This window comes from Eurypyga helias, unplaced genomic scaffold (assembly GCF_000690775.1).
Source record: "Eurypyga helias isolate BGI_N326 unplaced genomic scaffold, ASM69077v1 scaffold11945, whole genome shotgun sequence".
Lineage (NCBI taxonomy): Eukaryota > Metazoa > Chordata > Aves > Eurypygiformes > Eurypygidae > Eurypyga > Eurypyga helias.
In genome coordinates this window covers 108,913-119,833 of record NW_010250881.1, presented here as the reverse complement: position 1 = coordinate 119,833, position 10,921 = coordinate 108,913, and the positions used below count along the sequence as shown (strand labels likewise).

Sequence of the window (10,921 nt, the reverse complement as noted above, 5' to 3'; positions counted from 1 at the left end):
CAGGAGCACTTAGGGAAACTGCAGCTGAATCTAAGTGAACCTTTCAGTCTACTTATCACAGAATTTGCAGTCCCTGCTTCAAGGAGAAACAATAAGAAATAAATAAATAAATGATCTTGCAAAAGGAGCTAGTATCCATCTAGAGCACTGGATGAAATAAAAAGTGACAAACAAACAAAATCACCAGCTCCTGCTTTAGAAACTGTTGTTAAAAATAAACCATCATTCACTGCTGCAGTCCTGCCAGTTCCTCCCTGCTGAGAGCAGGAGACCCAGAATACTGCCTGTCTGTACATTCCCTGTGCATGTTGTACAGTTTAACAGCTCTCTGTTGTCATGACGAAGATTCCCTGCTTTTCAGCATGGAGCTTGCTCTATTATATCTAGACTACCTGTAATGCCACCCACCCTCTCTCCCAGCTTACGAGATACTGCATTTGTCTGTCCTCAGAGGGTGGGTAGTGTCTCCGCTCGCTCAGACTTAGATGAGGACAGTTGTTGTCTCCCGATTCCTTGCGCGGAGCCAGGGCTGTGGAGAAGAGCACCAGCAACAACCAGCCAGCTGCTCAGCCGTGGCATCGTGCTTCGAACTTAAATTTTGCTCCATGTGACGTATTGCAGACTTCACCCCCCGCCGCTTCGTTCTCTGCAGGCTGTAAGTTGAGTTAGTGGTGACATTTGAAGTGTCATTTTTTGTCTGTTTGTCAGAGGGTGTGTCTTAGCCCACCTCCCGGCATCCCAGGCACTGTAGCTGTGTTTAAAAAGCAAAGCAAGGGACAGTCTCTGACCTGAAGCATTTGCTGTCTGAACAGGCAGTGCTTGTAAAAGGGAAAAAAAAAGTGGGAAAAGTCAAGTATCTTACTGTCTCCATTCTCTAAATAATGAACTAAGGCACAGATAAAGAAAGTAAGATTTTGCCCCTATCCAGGGCAAAAGATACTATCAAGAAAATCAGGAAGTGAAGCTAGACTTTCTGAATCCCAAATCAGCACCTCAACCTCACACCCTCCCGGGTCAGAGCAAGCCAGTATTGATGCCGTATCTCACAGAGGGGTTTGCTGGAGTCTCTCCAGACCCAGTGAATCCAGGCTCACTTAACGAGACCTTTAGACCAACTTTTGGCTTCCTTTGGATATAATTTCAGATAATCATTCCAACTTTAACCCCACCCCATGAAACCTCCAGATTTTAGGTGGTTCTCATTTTGTTTAGAGATATTTTGTATAGAGCCAAGTGTGGGTTTGAACATAGACCTCCATGTAGATTCAAGTTTGGAACTATGTGTATACCTGCAAGAAAAGGTATGGCAGCTTTTATTTAAATATTCTCTCTGGTTTATATGATAGGGTTGGGTTGGTGGTTGGACTAGGTGATCTTACAGGTCTTCTCCAACTGTAGGGATTCTGTGATGTGTATTTATACCAAACAGTATAGATTTTTCCAGTATTTGGGGTTTTTCTTGGGGAATATGTAGATGTTTGCCGTAATGACTTGACAACTTGCACCTCCGGTGGGACCCCCAAGCAGCCTCTCAGCTCCTCCAAAATTTAGGGCTTAGCCCTAGACTTTTCAGAGTGGCTCAACTTCCATCGTTAAGCCAAATTTTCATTAGAACCCATTAACTGTAGTGTCTGAGCAACTTGAAAATCCAATTTTTATATCATGCCTCATTGGAAAGAGGATTCTTCTCAAAATCTTAGCTGTGGGTAGTTCAGCAGTTGGAAATCTGTCTCTAGAGTCCTTAGGTGCAGAGAACACAGAATTACTGAGCTTTCTGAGAATGGGCATTGTCTGCTGCTGACACCCACAGGAGAGCTGCCGGGGCGAAACATCCTTCCTTAAGGGGACTCCTGATGGGGGAAGTTGCAGCATCTGATGAAGCTCCCAGTGGCTGTACCTGAATTCACAGAGGGAAACAAATACTAACGGCAAGAAATCTTTTTAGCGCTTCTCAATGGTGATTTTTTTTTAGAATCATAATGATTGTGCTTTTGGGGAAAAAAACACCCTCATTTAAGAAAAGGCTCTTTAATCCTAATGTAAGAAAATTCCCTGTGCTCCAGTTTGAAGAATGTTTTTCTTGGGAATGAAAAAGGTGCTAGCAGGTATCAGGGGCCTGACCCTAGTTATGTTAGCACCGGGAGGCTGCTTTACATCGACTGACAGCCATCCCCAGCGAGGAAGGTGTTCCCGCGTGATGTTCAGTGCTGACGCTTTCTAATACAGCCTACACGCTCACACGTGCCCCGCAGGTCCTGGAGCTGCCATCCATATGATAGCAACACTGTTCTAAAGTGACTGCTTGTTCCAGATCACAAAGAAGAATTGCTTGAAAAGGATGAAGGAATGAAATACAAAAAGGATATTATTCTTGAAAAGGCCACCTTGGGCCTGCCCACCCCCAGAGCTGGTCTGGACCAGGGCTGGGGATGAGAGTGATGTGGGGGGTGGTCACTGGAGGGAAAGAAAGGGAGCAGGTGGAAATTACCACCAAAGAGATATTAAATTCTCTCTCACTGGGTTTGGGTGGAGCAGTTGTCCACGCAAAGTTCTGTGTGAAGGCAGAAGTGCCCCGGGCGCATCAGAGCTGCCCTAGGATTCTGTGGAAAGCAGTTCGCTTTCTTCATTTCTCTCTGGATTCCTGCTTCTTTCTATTTGTCCTGCAGGACAAAATGCCCACATTGTAAGGGTAATCTGTGACAGCGAAGGGGTTGTTGTTTGTGCTCAGCCAGTGCTGCAGAGGGAATGGGAGCTCTGACATCACCACATCTGCTTTGTACCAGCACGTCAGGTCATGTGCAGCCCTCTCATTTTTCTGTTGATTAGTTGAGAAATGGGAACGCGCCTTACATTTTGAAAATGCTTGGCAGTCCTGTTCTGGCTGCTGACTCCATCAGTTTTGGTTTGGAAAAGCTATTACTGAATGAGAACTTCCCTTTTGGTATTACATACAGCATTTTGCCAAGCAGTTACGTTTGTCGGTAGCTTGAAGGGCACAGCCTGCTTTTGCGAGTCTCTCTGCTGCATTAGAGGGAGCAGAGATAAAGATGCATGTCTCTAAGGGTAAGGTAGAGTAGACACACAAATGCTCTGACTCTGGTTTTGATTCCCATACTTTTGTACTCCAGGGACTGAAGGAGAACAGCAGCTGTGCTTCACCCACCAGCTGGCACTTTCATGTGTCCGTGTCATACCTGGGTGGGAAACTGGCACAGGGTCTTTAGTCCAATTCTGCAACGATTACAGTGGCCTTTTGCATGGGAGGTTGCTTCCATGCATGCACTGTAATGCCCTGACGCTGCTGGAACGTCAGTGTGACACAGAGCCAGCCACAGCCACCGTGAGGACTGCAGTACAACTCTCTCTCCTGCTTTAAGGTCAGAACCTGTATTCCTTTGTCACAGCAGAAAAAGAAGCATGTTTCCTTTTAAAAGCAGCTGGGGAAGGGAGAAAAGCCTTGCCTAGCAAGGAGGAGACATCCTCAGTCTTTAGGTGTCTGCAGCGGTGGCAGTAGCCGTCGCATCCTGAATGATTAATGAGCAGGCAGGCTGGATGTGAGAAGCGGAGCACGAGCCCCGTTGCAGAGCTGGCTGTGGGCATCCCCCAGGGAGAGGTGGGCTGCTCCGATACGGCAGAGGACTGGGGGCGGCTTACAGAGAACTGACTGCAGAGAAGGCAGCAGCTCTTAATGGTGCTGATGTCTTAATCTTTGGTGGCTTCGGCAAAGACTTATCTCGCACCCCGATACTGCTCCGGTGAACAAAGGACTTGAGAAACAGCTTGACCCCTTGGCATTAGGTGGGTTTGGGGCTGGAAAAAGCAACTCTATTTAAAGAGGTGTCATAAGGGGAAGAGAAAAAGGGAAGAAGGGAATTCTCTAGCCTGGGTTAAAAATAAAATACAAATCCTACTTTAACCCTTTGCTGGAACCGTTCTGCTGGTTTAGGATCACTCCTGCAAAATGCAGGTGGCGTGTCGAGCAAAATTAGGGCATTTCTAGAAAGTCGTCCTGGTTTTCTGTAGCAGAACCACAGGATATATGTGCCCTCCTAAGCCACACAGTAAACTGTTTGGCAGTGCTTGAGGTATAAAATGATTGTTCAGCTACGTAGTCCATGCATCTGCTAGACCCCTGGTGTGTTGTGAAAAGAGAAGTTTGCACAGGACTTGAAGACAGCCAGAAGGTCAAGAAAAGCAGCAGGGGCAACAGAACCAAAATGCTTATAATAAAAGTCATTCTGCCAAATAGGACTTCTGGTAAAATGCACACTCACCCATGAAGGCAATCCCCTCGGGTTGTCTGAAAATCTTTTTGGTTGAATAAACAGTATGAGGGAGAAAAAATTAGTCTGGTCAGGCTGCTTCTGGCCTAAATTTAAAAATCAGACTCATTCATTCATGTAAACCCTGTGTAGATTTTTGCAGTCTTCTTTCACCTCTGAGGTCCTGGTTTCACTTGCAACACCAGACACTTCTCCCAGAAGAAGGAAGCCTGCTGCAAACTGGGTGGTTTAGTGAAGTGTCAGGTCCAAAGGAGATGATCAGCAAAGTGATCCCACCGAGGAGCTGAACGGAGGTGCTGACTCCCATCCAGAGGCTTGGAGAATATGCACACATACTGTGGAAAAGGATGAGGAAGAGCCATTACAGTTGAGATCAAGGAGAGGACACAGCCATGCACTACGAGTTTCCTTTCCCTTTACAAAGAATGTTCTTCTTTGAAAATATTCAGAGCACTTTCAAGGGAGAGCTGTTTGCTTTGTTTTTTTTCCTCTTTTGCTTATTTCCTGTTTCAGATTTAAAGATCTGCTTCGTATTTCCTTTGAGAGTATATCAGACCTGTATGCTTGTATATATTTTCCCTAAGTGAAGCCTCTGCTCATTTGTTTGAAGGTAGAACTGACAGACTCAGGCCTTCAGTAGGTAGGCAGCCACCTCCTCTCCTGTGGGCTTTAGGTGACTGATCATTTGCCGATCATGAACAAGGTAAGGGATCAGAGAGACACAACAGTGCTTCAGGGATCTTGGTATGCCTGGAGAGTGCTAAATTATACCCTGTGGAAACATCACAGGTTTCGCAAACAGGTCACTGTTCCCACAGAAGAAAGAGGGATGACAGTGCCTGGCTGCCTGGGTAAATGAAGACGTGTCCAAAGGAATCTCATCAAAATGTAGCTCTGCAAAATACATGTTTAATGGGTCAGAAATAAGGACCATCCTCACTTCCTGCTTGGCCACCAAAAAACTTCCATGGTGGCCACCAAGAGCTATCAAACTCTTCTTTGTTCTACTCTCCTATAGGTTTGCTAGAAGTTACAAGGTGATGTTTTTCCTCAACTTCTTTCATCACTTCGCTATCTTTCTGTTGCTTGCAAGTAGACCCTAGACTACATGGTAGTGCTGCAGACTAAAACATGCTCTTCAAACACTTCATTGAAATGGAAATAAAACATTTTCTACAAGTTCATGTCCCCAGCCACCCTGAAAGGAACATGGAAAATGTCTGGAAAATTTCAGGGAAAATTAGTTCTGCCTCAGAAAAATAGTGATATGGAGCAGAAAAGGTTAATGGTTTAGAAATTTTAGCAAGCATAAGAATGCAAAACCAGAAGAGGAGTAGTCAGATAAAGGCTCTCACAGTGTGTAGGATTTCACAGAATGTGATTGTTCTTGAGGGCTTCTGCGGTGGCATAAGGAATCCACTCCAAAACAGAGAACAGACTCCCAGTTTGGACGTGTAACATTACTCTAAATACAGGAACATGCGGGCAGCAGAATGATGCCAAAGGACATGACTAAAACTCCAGGTAAACCTCAAGTCATCCACTTGGGATGGAGTAAGACTGTTACCGAGAGGGCGAGTTTCCTCAACTCTGTTTAAGAGTTACGTAGATCTCTGCAGAGAAGACAAATGGCCTAAAGTCACCATTACCCCTTATCAGCTGCTGTCCCAGCCTTTCTCACTGAATGGCACCTAGCTATAATTTTAGGTCTCAGAAACAAAAGGGACTTGTCACTGTTACTGTGTCCCTCTGACAGACCAAATGTGAGATGGACTTGGGGCGAACTTCCACAGAGCTTACCTGAGTGCCCTGGAAGGATGTTTTGCAGAAGTCTTTAGTTCACCTTGGCTCCTTGGACCGGTCAAAACATGCCCTGCACAGAGCAACCAAGTGCTGTCCCATGGTGTCTAGCAACAAAGCACAGAAGGTAAATCCTTTATCTGCAGTGCACATTTCCTACTCAAAGGTGGGACTGTCAATAGGAATTATTTCTGTGCAGGAGTGAACTTAAGGGTAGGAGGCAGTACACAAAAGAAACTTCTGACCCACACACAAATCCATATTGTACAGTAGGATGCACTCTGATCTCTGTCATCGTGCGTATGTTAATGTGATGATCAGCTACCCCTAAACATCTTGAGATTTCACCGAGTTCCGTATGATGCAAGGAGGGCACCTCTGCGCTACTTTCCTCCCAGATATATTTGCGTAAGTCAGGATTCAGCATGTGAGCCTCACAGTACAGTCACTGCTTCCTCCTGGCTGAGGTTACTGCTGGGTTTCCTCAGCACAGCATCCGCCTCAGCAAGACTTTGGTGGGGTTTTTGTCTGTCCGTGTTTGCGTGGGAGGCAGAATAAGCTTTTCATGGAGGGAAAGGCTTTCTACATTGGAAAGAAGGGAGCTAATTATGTCTCCTATAAAGAGATTTAATGGGTTTTCTTTTCTGTTGAGAGGATGACATGAGCAGCATCCCTTGCCTTTTCATTCCAGAACTCTGTTGTGACCAGATTGCTGAGTCTTAGAAAACTCCCTGATTCACAGGTTGGTTGTTGCATGTTCCAAACATCTGGGAACAAGGTTCAGCTGACTGATGAATGTGATCACTGGTAGAAAATGCTGAAAAGCTGGGGAGGGAGAGGGGTAGATCTAGCCCAGCTGTCCATTTCAAATATTGCTGGTTTCAATTTAGCCGGCCATCTTCTTAGCAATTTGTTTGCAAGCACTTTTAGATCTGCACATGTAAGTGTTACCATAAGTATTTGGCAAGCGCAAGAGATTTTGAATTAGATTGTGAAAGGAGAGTGCCTCTGCATGTGCAAAGCATCCCAAGGTGTACAGGCCTAAGATGGTATAATTTAAGTGAACCCCAATTTTCAAATTTTCTTCTGTTTTTGAAATGCTTGCTCTGCCTCTTTCAGGAATATCTAGCGTAGGTATGTCCAGCCAAGTCCGTGCTTTTCAGAGAATTAAACCAATTTGCTTAGCGTTAGAACTTTCCTTTTGCTTCCTCCATGTAATTTTTGAATCATTAGCACTTTCTTTAGCAATGTGTTATCGCCTGAGATAACAAAGTGTTGCATCCCATATTTGCTGTTCATCAGAAGCCAAATGGCTTTGAATTCTTTATGAGATGTGTTGCACAGGGCAAATACAAAGGAGTGGGAAGAGACTCAAGGAAGCAATGACACTTAAAGATGGCTATTCTGAAGATGCACGACCCTCAACACTTTCAGAAATAATGAAAATACCACCTTTCTCAAGTTTAAAATGCCTGCATTTCTCTGCTCTTCCTGGTCTCCATGCAATAATGTGTTGGTGGGTCCATCTGCGTGGCAGCATACCACTTGTCATAAACTTACAAGTTGCTTTAGAGTGACACAGGTAATTCAAGGAAGAAGTTTTCTATACTGTAAAAGTGATTGTTATTATGTGGAAAATGTGATCTGGTTTAGGATAGTGGAATGCTTTTGGCTGTGGTTTAGTGTGGTGAAGCTGAAAAATTCACCGTTAGGACCTAGAAAGTCTCAGAAATACTAAAGGATCTGGAAAATAATGTTCAAGGCATAGATTCATAAATAGTGAGGCAGGCTTCATGCTGACGCTAACTAAAACTGAAAGGTGGAATTTGCCATTCGTTGCTGGCTGACTTTATCCCATGAACTTTGCGATAAAGGGATAGGCCGGTGCTAAGTACTTCTGAAAGTCTGACCAAACTGAGTAGTGTATTGGAAAACCCAGTGAAGATGTGGAAAACAATTGTATTCAGCTCCAGAGAACATGCTGGACCCTGCTTTAAGGACATGGCCAGAGGTGTCTGAGCCCTGCTTTCTCAAGGAGGTTTGGACAATGTGGAGAAGGAATGACATGGCTTATCCTCATCTCCTGTACTGAGATGCTCATGAGGCTATCTTTACAATGTTGTTTGTAAACCTCCCTTGCCAAGAGGTTTCTTGATCTTGATATTGATGTTGATAGGCTGCAATATGTCATCAGCACCTCCAGCAATAAGGGACTGGTGTGTGATGGGAAGGATATGAGAAGAGCAGAGATAAAATAACCGAGAAACAAAATGTTCCTTCGTGGCTGTCTTTGATCTCTTAACTTCCAGCTGTGAGAGATCCTGGATGCTGATGGCAGCAATCGACTAATTTTCTGCTGCTTCTGTTGCTTGTACAAAACAGAGGAAGATGATGTCTTCACTGAGGGGAGTACACGTCTTGCTGTAATGTCTTCTGTTGCAGGCTGATCCTGAGGAGAGGCAGGGAGTAAGCACAAGACTTATTGAGCAAGGCGGCCTCAAGACTGAGGCAAAATATGCAACTTTATTTGTTCTTCTCCCCACTCTTTCTGCCTCTTGCTTTGTACTGCAGTTCCTGCCTTATCAGCCATCCTTTTGCAGATTAAAACCCAATGGAAAGCGCCCAGTCAGTATTGCTCTCTCTGCTGCATCCCTGATGAAGGAAGGAGTGGCAGGCACCACAAAGCAAGCTGTTGCATCTAGCATCATCTGGAAAGCTCGTGTCATTTCTCAGCACCACAGTGTGGTAGTTGAGGTGGGTCTGCTTGCAAGGTTATAATCCCATATACAGATGAGTAGGCAGGAATTTTTGGACCTGAAGTGCTGGTTTATGTCATTATAGAGATACACTAGTCATGGTCATGTGTCAGACGTACTGAACGAGTGCGTTCCTCAGACGCAGTCTGTGCTCAGAGTGCTTATGTTGTGGGCAAAGCAGACTACCTTCAGCGTCTTGGCTAAGAACGAATAATTCTTGAGATCAGTGTCCGTAAGATGGGATGGACATAGAAGTGCCAATGCAGAGCTGGTGCACATTGAGTGGGAGCTGCTGTTCATGATGCAGTGCAGGAGAAACTGTTGCCGACCCGCTGTGGAAGAAGAGCTGGGCTGAAGGGTTGCTTGGCCTCTGTGAGTACGCAGCTGCTGGCTCCACAGTTTGGCAGAAAGTCAGCTGTTGACTCCTCTGCCTGCAGCTGCCAGGCCTCCCCTCAAGGCTCCCTCTTTATTTCAAAGCGAAGTGCAAATACGAACTTCGTGAGGCTGTGTTGCCCGTGGCCTTTTCACAGCTCCTGGATGAGGTCCATGCTGCTGTTTGTCTGGGACTGTGTCCCTCTGGGAGGTGCAATTGTGCTTCAATGGCATCTTTAAAAATGCAAACGAAGGGGAGAGCTGTGGGTTGCTTCAGTCTCTGCTGCTGTCACTGCCAGGTGTGAGAGACTATCGGGATGGAGAATCCCTTCTAGATACCAACCATTTGTATCTTGCTGATTTTATTAACTCGGCTGAAACAAGATCCTAATACACAAGTACATACAAACATCCATCTGAAGAGTCAAGGGACACCCAAAAGTGAAGGACAGGAGTATATAGTAGAATAACAAAAATCGTTTTATCTGTTTTCCACTCTTTGAATTGATTGATGTCATTAGGCTTATTGTGGATTGGGGTAAGGCAGGGATGGAGTCTGGCATTCTGCCTCCAATCTCTGCAGAGCTCCCGCTATTCTGCCCTCTCCTGGAGCATTTGTTACCAGCCTTATTTCTTAGGGAATCAGAGATGGCCATTAAGGAAAGATGAAGAGAAGGAAACAGCAGCAATCCTATTGATTGCTTCTGGAAGAGTGTTAGGGAGAAAGTGTAAAGGACATTGGTGTAAGACAATTCCAAAGAGCTAAATAAGGGCAGTGTGACTAATGGAGAAAAAGAGGAAGGGGGAGGGAAGATGCTAGCCAACACACATAGGAAACAGCAGAGAGTTTATCCTTTGAAGCTTTTCCAAAACTGTGTTTTTAAATTTCTCTTCCTACTGAATGTGGATTCCCTTAAGGATCCAGTTCATGGTACTGTCAGCATCACTTCACTGTCTCAGTTCCTTTCCTGGAAGCTCTTGGGAAACCCTCTGCCTTATCGTATCCTCAGCCAATGCTCTCAGCAGCTCTACACTACAGTTTTGGCGGAGCTGGGCTATACCGCCTCCTTTGTGCTTACCCACAGTCCCTGAAATGGGATTCAGGATCTCCTGCATCCTCCACCCACTGTTTGGCTCAGACGTTCCAGTGTTGTGTTTGGTACTGCCCATATTAAATCTGTGATGTCTCGAATAATAAAAGGAGCTCTGCACTTGTATTATTTGAAGTTGAACTCTGTACCCCTCAATTTTGCAGCTTGTTTCTCCCCTGTGTGTAGTGACTGTTTTTCTGCAGCTGAGCATAAATTTCTAAGTTTGGGGTGAGCACTACAGGCCTGGCCACATGAGAGGGACTGCGTATGCTGCTTTGCAGCAGCAGATACTGGTGCTCACACAGTCCTGGCTGTGGCTGCTGACTGGGGGTGGCAGGTTTCTCATAAATGCTGGGCTGGCTGCACATGAGTTAGTTTTTCCTCCACAGAAAAAAAAAACCCCAGCCATACGAACAGCTTTGGGTCAAAGAAAGCACAGTGTGCATTGACATTAAAAACCAGGATAAGAAGGGAAAAAGAAGGGTAAGCCAAAGATCAGGTTATTTCTGCTGCAGAGTGGCTGTTGGTTTGTCCCGTGTCCTGTGCTACTTGCTCATGGCAGCCAGGATGTGGCACTCGCTGAAGGTGGCAGGAGGCACAGGGAGGCTATTTGCCTTCC

General features: G+C 45.4%; 1 protein-coding gene across 3 annotated transcripts in view; it reads left to right on the top strand.

The window, feature by feature from the left end:
* The window catches only part of LOC104509774 (serine/threonine-protein kinase BRSK2), a 151,222-nt gene that overhangs the window by 31,389 nt on the left and 108,912 nt on the right, over positions 1-10,921 (top strand). The gene's annotated exons all lie outside the window — the stretch shown is intronic.